Source organism: Eupeodes corollae, chromosome 3 (assembly GCF_945859685.1).
Source record: "Eupeodes corollae chromosome 3, idEupCoro1.1, whole genome shotgun sequence".
Classification (NCBI taxonomy): domain Eukaryota; kingdom Metazoa; phylum Arthropoda; class Insecta; order Diptera; family Syrphidae; genus Eupeodes; species Eupeodes corollae.
This window is the reverse complement of record NC_079149.1, coordinates 25,954,809-25,974,012: the sequence shown is the minus strand read 5'-3', so window position 1 is coordinate 25,974,012 and position 19,204 is coordinate 25,954,809. Positions and strand designations below refer to the sequence as shown.

At 31.0% G+C, this 19,204-nt stretch overlaps 1 protein-coding gene across 14 annotated transcripts in view; it reads left to right on the top strand.

Moving 5' to 3' along the window:
• LOC129951746 (septin-7) overlaps positions 1-19,204 on the top strand; it is a 191,103-nt gene that overhangs the window by 82,014 nt on the left and 89,885 nt on the right. The gene's annotated exons all lie outside the window — the stretch shown is intronic.

The following is a 19,204-nucleotide window of genomic DNA, read 5'->3' as shown; positions in this document are numbered from 1 at the left end:
CCAAAATCGACAATTACGCTTATTTACGTACCCATTGAGCCAAAAATGAGCTTCGTCGCTGAACACAATTAAATAGAAGAAGCGTGCGAAATTTCTTAACAGAGCACGCATTTTGATAATAAAATTCAATAATTTGCAAGCGTTGTTCGTATATAAGACTATTCATGGTTAAATTATAGACCAAACTAAAGATGTTTGACAGTGAAGCAGCGTCAATTGTTTAAACCAGTGTTGCCAAAAAGATAATAGCTAAAAAATCACCCTTTAGTTTTATTTGTACCAACTGGATAATTTTTTCAAGTCTATTTAAAGTTTAACGCAATCGATATCGCTTGTTACTTTCAAAAATAATTTGATTAGGTTAATTACGTCATCGATAAATATGATAAACAGCATGGGACCAAGATGGTTGCCCTGTGGAACACCTGAAAAACAACTAATGGACCTTGAAGTATGTTCATTAATTTGTACTTCTTGAAATCTCCCTATTAAAAATGAGCCGATAAATTGAAGTAAGCTTGACTGAATACCGAATATTTCAAACGAACGAAACAATATTGTGTGACACAATGAATAGAAAGCTTTGTTTAAGTCTGTACAGATAGTAACAACTTGGCCTTGGTCTTCGATAGATTCGACAACGAAAAAAGAAAAGCATACTAGATTGGTAACAGTTGGCCTACCTCTAAAATAAATCCATATGGGTTAATGCTAATGTGTTCTTTGAGCAGAAGATCAAGCTTATTTTTAATTAAACTTTCAAAAAATTTAGGAATCGTAGATAACTTGCAAATTACCCTGTAGATTGAAAGGTTGTTTTTTGAACCCTATTTAAAAAATTGGTATCAAGTGAGATGATTTCCATTCATCCAAGAACATTCCAGTAGACAAGGAAAGATTGAGAATAATTAGCAAAGGAATGCAAAGCGAATTAGAACTTTTTTTAAATTTAAGTACAGCAATGCCGTCAGCACCATGTTTTGCATTCGGTTTAAGACCTTGCAGTCCATCTAAAACATCGATGAAGTCTAGTTTAATCGATTCTATGTCTAAACATACATACCTTAACAATATCATTGCAAAACTAGGCTTGTGCATATTCTGAAACTAACACAGTTTTTCAGTCTTTTCAAATCGCACCCATACTTTTTCAGCAATAACTAACTTATTGAAAACCGTCAATCGCTGATCCTCCTCTCACATATCAAAAGTTTTGAGTGATCTTTAAGATGTTGTACTCTATTTTTCACTACTAAATGCCCACAAACAAAATGTTGAGATTTTTTCAAAAACCTTGAAAAGGTTAACTTTTTTTGAATAAAGGATTAATTGACTTTAAGTTAAGTTTTGCCCGACCAAAAACCATCAATTCTTCTAGAGTAAAAAGGAAAACATTTGTTGAAAACTTATTTGTCACATTACCTGCCTGACTATAACCTGAACGTGTGTATTTCTTATGAAATTATTGAATAAATTATTTTCGATTAATCATCATCGCAGCACATGCTCAATGCTCATATGCCATAGTGTGTCAAAGGTAATTCTTGCTTTTTCGAATATTTCTCGTATCATTAAAAACCTCTTAGCGAAGAAATCATTACCTGCAGTTATATATTTGTAGATATTGAAGAACAAAAGGTAACACAACTGGCTCTGACTCACTTCAATCATTCCCAATTCCAGTTTATAACCATTTTATTTGTATACAAAGAATGTGGATTAGTAATAGTAAAATAAGCATTTCATGAGAATTTATATAAAGGTAACAAAATATAAAATTATCAACTATAAAGCCTACAAAATCCCAATGAAGGAAAGGAGTAAAATAGGTACTTCAAACAACATTAACATTATGTACCTATATTATTTCTATGACGTCATATTGTGGTAAGATTTTAGACTTAATCCAACTTAAGTAGGGTAATACTATTAATACCTCTCTATTGTGTATTAATGTGCTTAAATGAAAAACCACAAAAATGTCAATAATTAGAAGGAAATTTAATATTTTATTGTTGTTAATGTGATGTAATATGTGTAATAAGCTGCTGTTTCATTAAATGTAATAAATGATAAGTATGTGGATAGATATTTTTAAATGTAACAAAAAAGTGCGATAGTTTTGAAAATTTATTTTTATAACAGAGGTTATCCAAAATAATTTGTGTAGTTTAATCATTGATAAACCTGAATTTTAAAGAAACTGCACAAGGGCAGTGATTTTTGTTGCATAAACAAAGGACTTAATCCATCTTTATTAAAAAATCTACGTTTTCTGTGATGTAAAATTCTCAGAAGAAAATGAAGACCGCCTGGGATTGTTTGCTCGCGAAAAATGTGTCCTTTATTTTACATAAGTTGTTTCAAAAATGATAATAAAATTAGATTCAGATAACGCATTTCACATTCTTGATGTACGGTTGAAGAACGAATATTTATACTTGGCAATAAATCGAAAATTGAGATCAAGGATTAACTAATAAGTACTTTTAAGTGGAATACGATGTGGGGCCAACAAAAAAGGGTGATTTCGTCATTCGCCTTCGCGCCAAAGATCTGCCCTTTACCTTCTAATACTTTAAATCAATCTTTACGAAACTTCCAAGTAAAACTTCTTGTAATCAGTTTGAACCGGGGAAACGAACTCCGCGTGCATAAAATCTTTTCAATCGAAGAAACAAATGAGAATTGTCTTGATGCTTGACTTCACTTGGCGTGCTTTTATACAACGAGGAGAGCCAGGTGACTTCCAGTAGCACGATTAAAAAAAAAATCAGGGTCTTCTTCGAGTTGATTTTTAAGCTCCAAACATGCATTAACTTGATCTCCTTTTGCTCGCGTTAAGAAAACGTGGACAAATTTGGCTGCAACTCGAATACATGTGCAAATCTTCGGTCAACGTTTTCGTCATTTCTTGACGTTACGAAGCGTCTTGAATTGACATTTCTCGATTTTTTAAAACGACAAAACCATTCGTAGAATCTGGTTTTACTCAGGGCAGCATCCCCATAAGTAGACTTGAGCATTAGAACTGTTTCAGCGGCAGATTTTCCTAACAGGAAGCAAAATTTCACAGTCACAAGTTGCTCTCGACAATCGGCCATCACGTTTTCGCCGAAATAAAAAAGGAGTTTCTCTAGAAAATTCTTACGGATGAAAAAATACACTTACAGCGACAGAACTTCACACACTAACTCATGAGACCCCTTCCAAAATCATACAATGTCGAACAATGAATACCTCCACTCTCTGTTTCCATCAAAGCCCTATTCCCGTTACTCCTGGGTCCCCTTCTTTTGAGCGAAATAAGTGTTAGCAAGTTGCCTTAAACTAAATTGCTGATCATATACTGAAATAAATTGATATTTTCAACTAAAGTATTCACATTTTTGTGAATATTAAATTTTTGAACGTTATGTTTCGAGCCTCAGCTATTATTCTAAAATTGGAATGGTTTTTTGAACAATGAAATCCTTTGTTTGCTATTTGGGTTCTCCAATAAGAGGTTTTAGTTTGAGGTTAAAAAAAGAGAGTATTTTCTTAAAAGAACCAACGGACACATTTTTCATTTTTAAAATAGAGAACGATATCCGTCAAATGACAGTCAAGACTGCACTATACCCTCTTCAGGCGTTAGGTCCTTTCGCCGAAAACAATAACGGCCAAGTCTTTAAAATGTCATAAACCGCAAAATTGATCAAAAAGCCCAAAAAGTAAAAAAATCCTTAAAGTAACTCCCAAACAAATTCTAAACAAAACGGCGCCGGCGCCAAATTGTTAGTTGTCATTTTGCCCAAAAAGAAATTTTTAGTTTTTAAATTGGATTTTATGGCATATGGCCCAAATTGTTAGTAGTCATTTTACCCAAAAAATTCTTAGTTTTTGAATCTTATGACATAGGGTTTGAGCTTTATGACATTTATTTTGGCATTACAACGATTATGATTTGTAAGGTTTCTTAAGCCGAAATAAAATTTCATCACCCAAACCATCTTTCAAAATCATAACGCCCAAAAGATTTTGGGTGGTTGGGCTGTGAGACGCGAATTGACAGTGAAGTATGAGCGAAGGACATGCTGCCCCCTGCAACCTCCTCTTTAGTCTTAGTAATTTTAGGGTTATGATATTTTGAAATTGATTTAGACAATATGGCATTAATTAACTTGTGACATTCTCTTCTGAAAAAGTTTAGTTTTTTCGTCATTAGAGCCATTTTTAGGTGATACGACATTTACGATAAAACGCTTCTTTTTATTTGGAATGCTGTTTTAACGACCAAAGGTTCAGCAATATTGCCAAAATCTCACAACAACAGAATGGTAATAAAATAATTTTAGGTGATATGGCATTTTTAATTTTAGCGATATAGTTTTGGAAGAAACTTTTCACAGACAATACTGACATTTGCTTTTATACGTCCTGATAGCTTCACAAATTCCACCTTAAAGGTATTAAATTAATTGTGGCTAAATCGGTTAAACCTTATTTTAAATTTGCATCTAATGAAAAAAGTTATATAAGTGTGGTCTTAAAAAGAACACGATCAGGAACTTTCAACTGTGACTGCAAAATTTTCACACTTGTTTTTTAAGTAAATTTTAACTCACTTTGTAGTTTAAGCATTATGTCATTCCATTTTTAATTATGACGCAATTTTAGTTTATTTAATGTCAAAATCTGGCAGCTTCTAAAGTGAAAGCTGGCTAATGAAACCTCTTATTGGAAAACCCTAAATTTAGCAAAACGTATGAAAAATTTTTCTTTCAATTTTAAAAATTTAAATACAGAAAAAAAACAGAGTTGTTTACAAAAAAATCACATTCTTGATGTGCGGCTTAAAAAAAAATCTCCGTAGATTTTTCTTTTAAAATGATATAAAATGAAAATTTCGAAAACATTTTGTTTTGTCTTTAATAACAATTAATTAATTAATGTAATTTACATGTTTTGCAATAATATTTTCTAATAAACAAACACGTTTTCAACCAGAAATATGTATTTTTTTGATGAAACAATTTTGTATAAAATAAATAACTGTCACATTATATCCAAATATTATAAAATTTTTTGAAAAAAAGAGCAATAAACTCTTATTTATGCTATGTAGGTCGTCAATGTTTTGGCCCCATTCCAAGTTTTAATCCTTCTTGAACCTGCCTTTTAAAAAAACCTAACGAAATCCTTGAATGCTTATTGGAGCTATACAAAACTTCCGCTTTTAAAAACTAGTACTATTCAAGATGTAAGTTTCAAGACATTTTTATAAAGTACAAAGTTCTTAATAATAAAGAGTCCATATATTTAAAGAAGTTTTAAATATCCTGTGCAGGAGCACCCTAATCAAGAGGTTTTCCTTTTAAATACATGAAAATGTACCTGAATAATCATTAGACTTTCTTGCGTATTATACTTCTCCGTTTCTATAATTTTAACTTTAAATTAATTCAAGACCAACCAAATGCAAATTTTGTACTTTTCTGCATATGTACTCAGATCTTTGTCTACATTTCAAGTCTTTTGTTTTGGAATGTAGATTTCCATGGGTATCTTACCTTATGTCATCCATATCGTCTACAAAACACTCGTTAACCATCCAAATCAGACGTTAAAAACCTTTAACAGATAAAGAAAAAGAAGAAGAGAAATAACCTTACATACATTAGACATCACATCAGACATCAGAGAATCCTTCTTTAATAAACTCGTAAGGTACCATCCCTTAACGAATCTAACGCCTTAAGGCACAAATACAATGGACACCATCATCATCATCACTCCCGCACTCGCACCTTCCAAACAAACCCCTGATCGTCAAAACGATGATGGTAAATGTTTAAAAGGGTAGAAAAAAAGAGGTGAAAAGGCAATTCTTTCGTTTTCGTAGCCGTATTTTTATTTATATTTTGGCGCGACTTAATTACGTGTGTTTGTTTTTATACATATATGTTTTTTTCTTTATTTTTGTACTTATTTTTATTTTGCATTTCCCTTCTAGCATCACTTACTCATTACGAAATGCAATATTCTAGATGCGCACATCGTATTAGGGGTTGGAGTGGAATGCCCTGTGCTGCAATAGAAGTGGCGTTGTACACCACCTAGCCAAAGGCAATAAAAACAACCCCTTCCACTCTTCTTGATCCACCCCAACCCCCCTTTACCTCATCGCTTCTTTAAACCAACAGAATTTTCAACGTTGATGCAAAATTTGTATTTTCTATTTTAACCACCCTTAGAACGAATTTACGTATTTCTGCCACCCTCTCGGTGTTTTTGAAGCTTAAAGACTAGAAACGCAATTTTTATGCCATGTTTTTGTTGTTGCTATTGTTGTTGTTTTTACTTTGTCGTTTGATTATATGCCTTGTCGTTGGTCTTTGGTTAAAATAGCGTGAACCAGGGTGAAATTTATTCCTACTCAAACCATTAACAGCTTTATCGCATCAAGTGCGATACTTTGCTCTTGGTTCTTTGACAATTTCGAACTTGTACAACAATCAAGTGTCTCTGTTGTATTCACTCTCTCATCACTCACAATTATTTTTTTTTCTATATTGTTCTTTCCTCGAAAATGGAAATTGTTCAATAAAAGAATAGAAAAGAAGAGACAAAGATTTTTATTATGAAAATCACGATTTCCCTTGAGGGGCGACAAGAAATATTGAGTTTGATTGGGGTTCCACATGGTTGACTAATAGGGCCACTTTTCTTTACTGCTTTATTTTTCTGTTTTCTTTTATCTTGTAGGGACTTTTAACAAGCAATATGATTCTAATTGAACATTACTGGTTATCAAAATGGCTTTAATAAGATGATTCTATTTTGACGAGTCATTGATATTGTAATTTTTGGATTAAAATTGTCATTGATGACGGCTTGAAATTGTTTAAATTCGAATCCTTAAATTTTAGCCCAAGGAAATATATGATATTCAAAAAAACGGAATAAGGTGTAACCTATTTACGAACTTCCTTCCTCTATCTTCCATTTACTTTGCTATCAGCACACCCATCAGCATCATCACTTCCACCTCAAATTCAATTTAACAAATAGAATTTGCAAAATTTGATTGGAGAAAAGTCTACTTTTTTCTGTTTGTTTATTATACAATCACGAGATTGAGTGTACCTTCCCACAATCCCATACTCCATGAGACACATCGTTGTTAGTACAATACGTAACACTCCGCATCATTCAGCTGAGGATACATTTTGTTAAAAGAAGCCTCCGATACGTTGCACAACTTATATCTCAAACATGAATTTATAAGGGTTCTCCAATAAGAAGTTTCATTTTAAATATTTCGAAATGTGGGCAGCTGTCACTTTTAACGCTGTTATCTTTTGATATTTTTAAGTAAAAACTAAGCCATTACTAAAAATTGAACGATAAACAACTAAACAATTGAAAAAATACTATTTTTTAAATTTTAAAATGAAACTTCTTGTTGGAAAACGTCGAAAAAACAAACAAAATCAAAGAATATTTAAGCTCAATCAATTGATTCCCAGTGTAAAGGATTATAACCGTGTGGAGAACATAAGATACTCTTAGAAGAGCTGGTTGTTGGGTGTATTGCTGACATCCTTTTGGTGTATTGAACTAATGTTCATCATATTTTCAGTTCTTTTTCCCTCAGATTAAAAAAAATAAAATCCAGAAACTTTATCAATTCCGCACATATTCAAGGCATGAGTATGTTTGTTGATGATAGTTTGAACTTTTTTCTTATTTTTTGATTAATTTCTTTTGTTTTTGTTGTCTTGGTTGAGAGGAAAAGGAAAAACTACAACAAAACAACAACAACACCAAACTAAAGTAAAAGTATCTTTGAGTTTTGAGATGATGATGATGAAGATGAGTTGAGGACGAGGAAGGCAATGACGACGAGCTTCAAGGTACCGCTGGCTGCTGTGTGATATCAGAGTCTTCTCTACTGAGTATCTACATATGTATGTATCTACTAATACTGAGTTCAATCACTTGAAGAAGAAGATGATGATGATGATGAACAGAAACAGATACGATACAAGTACTCAGATACTTTTATCCGTATCTATAGGTAGATTCATAGATTCCAGAAGATACAATATGTTTGCATGTGATGTATAAAGTGCATCACATTGTGCGGGTGGGTTGGTTCTTTGGTTCTTGGGTGTAACATACATAAAGATACAGCCAACGACTCCCAGATGATATCCCAATTAAATGGGATATGGGAAGGATGTACAAAACAACATAAAAAAACAATCCCGATGGGATGTCCTGTTTTTAGCTTTGTTTTCATATTTTTACATCTGTTATTTCGTATATTCATTCATACATTTATTTTCTTTCTTATTTTTCTTCTTTTATGAAAAACAACAAAAACAATTGAAATGGGGAGTTCGTATGTCTGCAATGGATTTGAACTCTATTTTTATTTTCATATTGTTTGTTTATTTTTAAATAACTGACAAGCATTTGAAATATGTTAAATAAAAGAAATAAACATCAATCAATTTTGATTATAAACAAAAAAAAGATACAAAATATAAAAAATCTGAAAGCTACTGACATCAATTGAAAACGAAATATCTTATCAAGTAATCAAGTGGGGAAGAGATGATTTTTATGCATATAGATACTTTTTTTTATATTGATGGTTCAATGTGTAAGTAAGTCAGAAGATTGATTTAATTCAGATAAATTATCTTGTGAAAGAAGTTCAAGGCTTTGTTTTAAGAAAAAGAACAGATTTGATTAAACAAAACTGTTTGGCCCTATCACTTCAAAGTTCCAAAAATTAATCAGCCCTATCACGAATTTCATTGTAATAGCAAACTTTTACGATTTCTGTAAAAAAAGTATCACCAAATTCGATCGTAGTAGAAAATTGTGCATATCGTTGGATTTCGAACTGATTTGTTGATTGGTTTCTTGGGGATTCATATAATTTTCATATATTCATATATTTTATCTTGACAAAAGATCTGTTTTTTCTTTACATTCAAGTTAGCACTGTCACGTTTAGGATAAACCCAAAAACTAAAAAGTGGCCGAGATGCGACCCACACTGATAACTTCCCATCCCGTCTGTCGATTTGTCTTGCTTAAAAGGTCTTACCAATACATATAGGGTATCAACTTTTACCAAATTTGCGTACTATTTATATACTATTTTTTTGTAGGTTTTATTTTTTATGAAAAAACGGACTGTTGAATTTTTATATAAAAATTACTGAATATCGAAAACAATATTTTCTGTGAAATAAAATAAGTTTGAAGCCAATATTTTTAATTTTTGAAAAACTATTTGAGCCGAAAGTAAATGTTTACCAAGTTTTATTATTGTTTTTTTTTTTTTAATAGAGTTTCATTTTTGTAAAAAAACTGTCAATTCGATTTTTTTTTAATGTTATCGAATGTTGAAAACAATATTTCTTATAAGTAAAAATTAGTTAGAAGCTATTATCTCAAATTTTTGAAAAGATATTTGAGTCGAAAATCATATTTTACCAACTTTTGTTAATTTTGTTTCGGTTTTTAATTTTTGTAAAAAAAACTGTCAATTCGATTTTTCTCAACATTTTTCAGAATGTTTAAAACAATATTTCTTATAACATAAGTTTGAAGCCTAAATTTCAAGTCTGAAAAGATTTTTGATTCGATATTCAATTTTTACCAACTTTGAGTAATTTTTTTTTAGATTTTTATTTTTTTATCAAAAAAACTGTTAATTCGATTTTTCTCAAAATTTTATCAGATGTTTTTTTATTAAGTTTTTAACATCAGCATGGAATTGTTTTTATTAAATGTTTCGCAGATGTTTTAAATTTGTATATTCCAGAAAATAAAATTCTGAAGTTCATTTTAAAATGTCATTTACAGATTTATTTCAAAGTCTGAACTTTACAAATTGAGTAGAAACTGTTTGTAAGCAATTTCTATTGAAATACTTTGTAATATGTATTGTGTAGTATTTCTATTAAATAAACAATTTAAAATACCGACTTCTTATACAGCAAAAAACGTTTCATTTGAATTTCAATAAAATTCAAAATGCTTTTTTACAAAACCATTGAAATTAATTTCTACGATGTTCAAAATTTGTTTAACTTCTAAAAATAAATTTTTACTTCCGACATATAGGAACAATATGGCAAATCTCAAGATTTTAATCAAACATGATATAACAATGGTAGAGAAGTCGAAAAAAGTGTGTCCCACGATTCCGTCCGGTCTGTCCTATCTGTCTGTCCACCCTCTTGCAGCCTAAACTATTGGGTCGACTGAGTTCAAACTTGGAGGTTAAGGTTTAGAGCAGATTCGCGTTAGGCGTTTTTTCACTTTGTCTCAAAAACAAAACCCATAGGTTTTTTTTGAATTTTCTCTAAAATTTTATTTTTTAACTTGACTACTTTTAGTAAGAAAAACATATTTTTGTATTGCTCCAGAAAAATACAACTCATAGAACCGTTATTTGTTTTTATTTTCTCAGCAACTTATGAACCGATTTCAATAATTTTTACTTTTTGAACGAGCTCTTATATTGCCTTAACAATATTTGATTGTCAAAAGTGGAATTTTTTTTTGGATTTTTTAAAAAATAGTGATCTATCTATATCTCAAAACCGGCTCAATATTTTTTTACGAAATTCAAATGTAGAGCGTATATTTACAATCACTAAACAACTGCATACCAAAAATATTTTTAGAACAAAATTTAAAAAATGTATTAAAAAAAACTGCTCTTACGATTTTGGAAAAAAAAATGAAAAATCAAGAGCTTTTTGATTTCTAAAATGGCAATAATAACTCCATGTTTTCCCTGAAAACTTGTAATAAAGAAGGAATGTAATTGGATTGCTGTATTACCTACCAATGACATTCCTTCATTATCATAATAAACATGTCCTTATCTATCTGCTTAAAGCTGAGCACGCCAATGAACTATTCTTCATCCGTTTTAGAACCCTACCTAACTACACAACCAATGGGCGATCGCTTTATTCTTTTAACCTACATGTTCTGCCTCTTTCTTATCTTTAGATAATTTATTTTCCATCTCTGTTCTTCTTATATGAAATTAAAATAAAGCTATCCACAGGAAAAAGCTTTGAAACAACTAGTTGAATACACAAACAATTGTTTGCGTTAAGTATGCTTACAAGTTTTTATCATTTTTGGGATGAGTTGTGTCTTTTGATTAAACTAGCTTACCGACACAAAATTATGTGTATTCGATAAGTTCATTCAAATACACAAACCATTTCCCTTAAAGTTAAGTTTTTCAACAAATTATAAAATTTCGCATAGTCTACGGAAAATTCTCTTTGTTTTGACACCTTATTTGTTAAAATTAGTTCCATATGAAAGCCGAAAAAGGGATAAATGCTAACGAAATAATATTTATGTTGATGATTTGTCCAGACTAAATTTCTATTCAATCACTAAACAACTGGGAAAATTTTATATATAAAAATATAAATTTAAATAAAACCGGTCGAACGATTTTCAAACAAAAAAATTGAAAAAAGGAGTTTTTGAAGGCAAACTTATAATACAGGAATATTTTTAAATCTTATATACCTAGGTACTTTTTTAAAAAGACTCTTTGCATACAGCTCCAAGTTCGTGCGATCAGTCGTACATTTTATTTTAATGAGAATCCATTTATTTGAAATTGAAAATCCATTTTTTTTAAATGAAAATTATTTTTTTTTAAAACGAAATCCATTTTTTTTAAAACGAAAATCCATCCTTTTTTAATTAAGTTCTTAATATCAGCATGGAATTGTTTTTCTTAAATGTTTTGCAGATGGTTTAAATTTGTAGCTGAGCACGCAGAAAAAAAATTCTGAAATTCATTTTAAAATGTCGTTCACATTTATAATTTCTATTAAATGAAGAACTTGAAATACAGAATTTTTAAAAGGGCAGAGAACGTTTTTTTTAGATTCCCATAAAACTTTTAGTTCAAAATGATTTTTTACAACTTTTTTATAACTTAAATACATTTTCAACTTTTAAGAATTAAGTTCAATTTTTATATGAAAATTATTTCTTTCAAAGAAATTTTTATTAAAGCTCAATTCAGAGTCTTAATGCTTGTTTCTTAAAAAAAAATACAACTTCGAGCTCCTCCTAAAGCTAAATATATTAAGCCTTCAAGTTTATAAAAAATCAAACCTTTTAAGCAATTAAAGAAAGTTATATGGAAATGTATCAAATAATGAAGTCACATCAAAGTCTTAGTTTCTCCAAAAACTCCATTTAACATTTATTATTTTTTTGACAAAAGATCGCCCTGATTAAAATTTGGTATTTAAAAGGCCAAGAGTTGAATAAAGATATCAGTTAATATAAAAGTTAAAGAACTTCACTTCAATCTCTGCTCTTTCAAGCTTCTACTGTAAGGTACAAAGCAGTTTTGTGAAACTTAATTTTTGGTATTGTTTTACAACTCACTTTTAGAAATTGTTTTAATGTTCTGGTTGAAATCCGACTTTAAAATCACTCTATTAAGTCACGTTTTTTAAGTTACTACCATAAATCGGTACAAACTATTTAGGCTTTTAAGGAGGTTTTTGTATGAAATTTTATAATCACAGTTTAAGGCAGCTGCTTGCCGAATTTACAATTGAATATTTAGAATCTTTTGTTCCGTAAATGAAGAAGTTTGTTTAAAATAAATTAGGGATAAATTAGGAACTATAATCGTTATATTTAATATTTTCAGTATGATTTATAAACTTTTCAAAAAATCCTCATAGGCTGTTAGTTTTCAACCGTCTTTTATAAACCTTCTATAAATGTGTAGTATGTTAGAAAATTCCCAAGAAAACCCATCGGCAGTAGCCAGATTTTTTTATTTAAAAATTGGTACAACTGAAAAAAGACCTGTCAGAATAATAATTAAAAAAAAAACATAAATAAAAGAAAGTTTTGTGAAAATTAAAAGTAAAAATTAACTTCAGCAAAAAAAACTAACTGCCTAAATGGACAGTTTTCAAGAAGAAATGGTAGGAAAACATCTGAATATTAAGGTTCTATAAAAAAAAAGTATTTTAAAATTGTAGCTTTGACATAAAATAAAAACTTCAACATTAACATATGGTGTTGAACCGAGCTTGAAGCTTCATATTCCTGAAACTATGTAGTTGAAATGAGCTTGATTCGAATCGATTCCGGTCGGAGATCGGAGTCGAGTCAAAATTTGTGAAGAAAACCCCTTCTGGAGGAGTTGGTGTTACAGAAAATGCATTATGGTCTGTTTATTTGCATGTACCAAAAATATAGTTTAAAATATAGTTTTGTCATTAAAAAAAAAATAAGATGGAGTAGGAGCTTTTTCTTATATGGTGCTGAACTATTCAGTTCTTCATTGTTAAACACGAATCAAACTATCCCACTTGCACTTCATAGGAAACATCGAAACACCATTTGCATTTTAAAAAGTGCTGTCAAACTTAATCATTTTTAAATCTTCTTGTGCGGTGGAACCACCAAGAATTGAGATAAACCTTTGGTGGCAACATAAAAATACTTAATTATCTTTCCTATTGTTTTTTCTTGTAAAATAAGCCCAGTTAATCCATTTTCATTAACAAAACTAAATATTATCAACACTAACAGATTGATTTTTTTCACCAATGGAAAACACATGATTCCAAACGCACATCTACTCAACAAACACAGCCATCGAAATATAAATGCAATACAATACCAATCGTACCAACATTTAAGAATTAAATCACATAAGATCCATTCAAAACTCGTTTAAATGTCAAAAACCCATCCGTAGTAAGATTCTACTTTAACTTTTATCGATAGTATTCATACTGCGGATATTGTTTTTATTATGCGTGTAAAATCCCACTATACCATTGATAATTTTTTCCAAAAAACACGGGTATTGTTTTTAAAAACTTTAAATGCGATTTGATTTCCCAAAAAACCTTATGGCTGAATCACAAACACTCTTCAGCTTAGGCTTCGTCTGCATTACGGTGGGCTTACTTCGAGTTTGCTTTGAATGACATTTCTATTATTTCATCCCTCCAAAGAGCAAATTTTTTGTTTGTTGACATTTTTTTTACAGCTGTTGAACTGTCAGAAAAAGCAAATGTTCAGATAATTGAACTAGAGCTTCCGTTTGGGGTCACATTACGTTCTTTTCCTTACGATTGGCAAACGAAACGTAAGGTCGAAGCTCCATTGTGATAGCATGTATTGAATTCCTATGTCTGAACTCATAAACGTCAAGCGAAGCCGAAGCTGAAGCGTGTTTGTGATTCAGCCATTATGTTTCAAAATTTGTATTCGAAAATCCGAGATATTGAATATTCAAAAAGTTTAATATTTTTTTTTTAATACAAAAAAAAACAGTGACAGTTTTGATCATCAAATGTTTTTAAGACAGTATAAGAATTTGTGTAGAAATATTTTACAAAATCTCGAACTCTTTTTATTTCACATTTTTAAGCCTGGATAAATTTTGTATTGTAAATGGTTCATAGTTTTCATTGGAATCTTACAAATAATTTTTATTATGCATTATCTTGGTTTCTTAGCTTGCTTAAATACTTCGACTGGTGGTTCATAAAAACTAAGAGGCTTTTGTAATATGATGGGTTCATTTACTTTTAAAGAAGTTTTATCCAAGTTAGGTTTGAGAATTTGTGGGTTTAAGGTAAAATCTGTTCCGTTTTTGGCAACCTTAAAAAAACGAGATCTTTCAAACTTTAAAAATGGAATTTAATGTGTACCAATGTTTACCTCTACAGCTAGAGGGTGTCTTCAACCTTATAATGATTCTTATTCTAAAATATTTTCCTTTATATTTCTTTGATTTTAAATTTGATTGTTTTATTTTGCAAAAGCATAAATTCCATTACCAACAAAATTCTTCTTCCTTCTAGCAACAAATCGGAAATTGCACTTAAGGCATAAAAACAGTAAAAAAAAAAACACAGAAGTATTTTGCGTGCGTCTTTCTTTCCATTAAGATGGAAATTCCTTACAAAAACACTGAGCTAAGTGGCATTTTACATGCTATAGGGTTATATTAAAAGAATCTTTATTTTTACTTGTTTTTGGTGTGGCATTCTATTGTAACACAGTTTATTGACATTGCGTATTTTTCAATTAGAAAAATGAGTCATTTTCTTATTTTTATCGTGGGTAAATGCTAAAAGGATAATGTCAAGAACGTACTTAAGGGCGGGCGTACAAGTAACATACCTTAAGTTGAAAGAAATCTATTAGAAGGGTGTTGAATTGTTTCCTATAAACTTTCAACAATCCGTATTAAAGTCGGCTCAATGACCTGCAAGTTGTTTTTAAATATCATTTATAGCATAAAAGGTTTTCCAATAAGTAGTTTCATTTTGATATATTGAAAAAAACATGTAATTCATAAAGAAAATTGAAGGATGTTTATAAAATTTTAAAGAGGAAGGTATGACACTAACTATGGAAAACAATATCAGGAAAATAGTCCACATGGCTATGGTTGCTGTTTAATATCATTTTCATGAACTTTAAGTAGGCTATTTCACACATTAACGGCTGCATATACTTGAAAACATCACGATTTCCACCTTTAAAGTCCTTTATGCGTTTGGTACCATTGGTATTAATGATATTTTTCACCTCACCCAAAAGATATCTGAAACCACATGTATCAAACTATTCTTTCAAAACTTCCAACTGTGACTTCAAAATTTGAATTTTAACACTTTTAGTTCATTGTTAAAACGTGTATCGTTCCATTTTTGATAATGTCGGAATTTGTACCTGTCAAATGTCAAAAGATCACAGCTTCAAAATACACAGCTTCCCAAATACGTGGCTAACTATTGGGAAACCCTACACCTTTGAAACTAGGAATACTAAGCAATCGAACACAAAAAAAAGGTCCTTAACCTCATTCAAAAAGTCCTCAATAAAAACAGAGTTAAATTGCAACTGATATTAGGTTAGTCCTTTTTATAAAAAAATAGAACAAAACAAACTTGATTGTTTTGTCTTTGTTTTCTTTGTTTTTATAGATAAGGATATATTTTATGTTCTAAATCTCAACAAAAATGACATCATTCATCATTAGGAAAGCCCTTAAACTCATGAATTATCCCCATGTGTCCTATTTGTGTCGTTCTTTAAAGTCTCATTTCATTATATATTTAGTTTAGTCTTGGGTAAAGTTTATTTAAGGTCCTTTTGTAATAGTTGTTGTTGTTGCTGTTGGTTTTATATACCCATTTAGCTACGACTTACGACACACAGGAGGTACTATATGACTTGTTACTTTTGTAGGTTTTTGATATGAAGTTTTTTTAGTTTTTATGTTTACCCTTTCGTGTCTTTTAAATTAATTTCTATGTCCTTACTTAATGACTTTCTTGTTGGTTTTGTGTCTTAAACTAAATCATAGAGGGAGAGGAATGTAGGTTCATATCCAAAGCAAAAAAACTTCATTTTTAAGGAATGGAACGACGAAGAGTGACGTTAGAGAACACGTTTTCTATCTCACTGTTTAAGGATTAGTCTTTTTTATCCTTCCTTTATATGACAAATATAAAATGGTGGATGATAGAAATACTGTACAATGTACTTCCAGGATAAAAAAAATAAAGAATATGTACATATTTCACTTGCATGCAAAATGTTAATTAGTTGTGCGTTATAGAGACAGGACAAAAAAAAACCTAAGGTTAACTTTAACATTTCCATGCAAATGGAAATAATTACAGCTTAGCTATAAAGTTCCATAATGAAGAAAGTATAGAAAAATTACTCCATTTGTATGCTTATAATGTGTGGGTGCTATATTTTTTATCATTAAAAGATCAGTAGAAAATATAGGACACAACAACACTACGAGGTGGTGCAAAACTTGTCACCATCACTAAAATTTGATATTCCACCTCGATTTTTGATGGAAATGTTGACTGAATCTCCCTTTCATAAAAGTCTCCATTTTAATTTATCAAGACATAAATCCGCTGGTCCGGGAGGTACCCGCCCTAGGATATTCTAAAAAAATTAGCAAAACCTCTGCGTAAGCTTTTTCATCTATCCTATTCTTTTGGACTCTTTCCCCTTAAAGTATCCACCAACTGAACTAACGTTCTTTATTTTTAAGTTCATGGAAACACTGATCAAAAGATAGCCTTTTAATGAACGACAGTAAAGCTTTTTTTATTACTGGGCCCACTGGTGATGTTATTGTTCATACCACCGAATAGTGAAACAAATCATCACATAATTTTTAAAATGTTCGTACTTGTTGTTAATGAGGCCTTTAATAAAGTCTAGCAGCTGACTCTCTTATCGAAAATGCGTCCTTCCATGTAGACGCATTCATCCTTCTTGGGATAATAAACATTTTCTTGAAACCATTCAATACAAAATGCACTAGGCTGATTCAAAACTGAAACTGCTGGTGTCCCACAAGGCTCCGCTTTGTCTACGATACTCTTCATTATTTTATCAATGATCTCCTGTCTACATAACTTCTGTAATCCAATAGTTGTTTCGCTGACGATAGTACTCTTAGATCTTCATTTTGGGTTTCAGGCTCATATCCATTCCTTTTCTTCTCCTTCGTATATCTAATTGCAAGGACAAAGGAGAATGAGAAATACCGTGGAATATAATGTCTTGTATCGTTATTGTAAGATGTACCCCTAATCACTACCTTGAGTGGCACTTTAACCAACTGAAGAAGATATTTCATCCAGATACTCAAGTTGAAATCTTTTTTGCTTTAAATTTTAAGTTGACAAGATCTCGACGCTCTGGTATGACGTAGCTTAAATTAAGAAAGATTAAAAGATGCATTCAAATAGCAGTTGATTTGTTTCAAAACATAAAGTGAATGCAGAGCTGAAAAGTACTTATACTGCGGTGCCCAGATGCGATACAATCAATGTTGGCTTTTGATGTGATACAATCAATGTTGGCTTTTGAGGTCTCCAACACCTTTGTTTCAAGGTCGGTAGATTTTATTTCGGATGGTTTTTAAAGTTGTTCATCAAACTCCTGTAAAAATGAATGCCTATGCACCCTTCAAAGGTTTGTTCATTGGGAGAAACGCTTCTGACTCCTGAATGTCTACTTCTCTGTTGACTACAATTGTTTTTCGTATATAGGGTGCACTTTAAATACACACCAAGCTAATGTTGTCGATGGTTGTAGCCCCATCGTCTCCACGTCGTTGTGAACCAACAATTAATTAACAACAAGGTTCCGCAAAGTTCCAACCTAGCATGAATATTTCAGTCCCATAATATGTCTTGTTGTCTTTCTAGAAGAGGAACTGATCCAACCCGCAGCCATGACGCGAATGCTTACATTCATCCGGCTCGAAGGACCAATGAACAGCATCGAAGAATAGGTGTGGTGTTAACTCCCACAAGCAGAACTTCCATCTTGGGGCTAATGCTCTAGAAACTTTCCTCTTAGACACAATTGAAAGAATAGCTTTAAAAATAATTATTAAATCAATTACACTACTCGAATATCTTCGTTAAATTTTGTGTCTGAACTTTTTCTTTAGCGGTATTTTACGGATTATGTATGACCTAGTGAAAAAGGTAGTTAGATTTCGAGCTTTAAACAGTCTTAACATGATGCAAACGTTTCAAAAATGTCCCATAAGTTTTATCTCAAGCCAAATTTAGTCGTACTATAAAGTGCAGATATTTGTTCTTTAGCCGTTTTACGCGAATGTGTATGACTTAACACTTTCTGTTCTTCTCCGTGATTGTAAATTTCAAGAATTTTAAAGCAATATATACATGAAATCCCTTTCATTTCTCCTTATCTCTTCACTATTTCCCTGACATATTAAAGGTAAACAAAACAAACTGATTAAATAAATGACAGCCAATTTGACTCATGTAAACTCTCCATTATAATAATTACAATTGTGTGTCAAAGTTCGGAAGTTCCTACATTAGAAAAAAAGGGTTTTCTATATGAACAAGTAGGGCGGGTGTTTCCAACAGTAATCATAATTAATTAAACTTAAACAAACAAATCTGACATCATTCTCGTGTAAAATCTATGTTATACTTTGCTTTAATGAATCTAATCTGCATCCCATTCATTAATTTATATAAATTCATCCAACTAATCAAAGCTCATCCAATAAACTAGCCCAACACTATAAAAAATGCCAGCTGCTGCTTTTGCCTTTCATAGCCTGCGGCTGGCT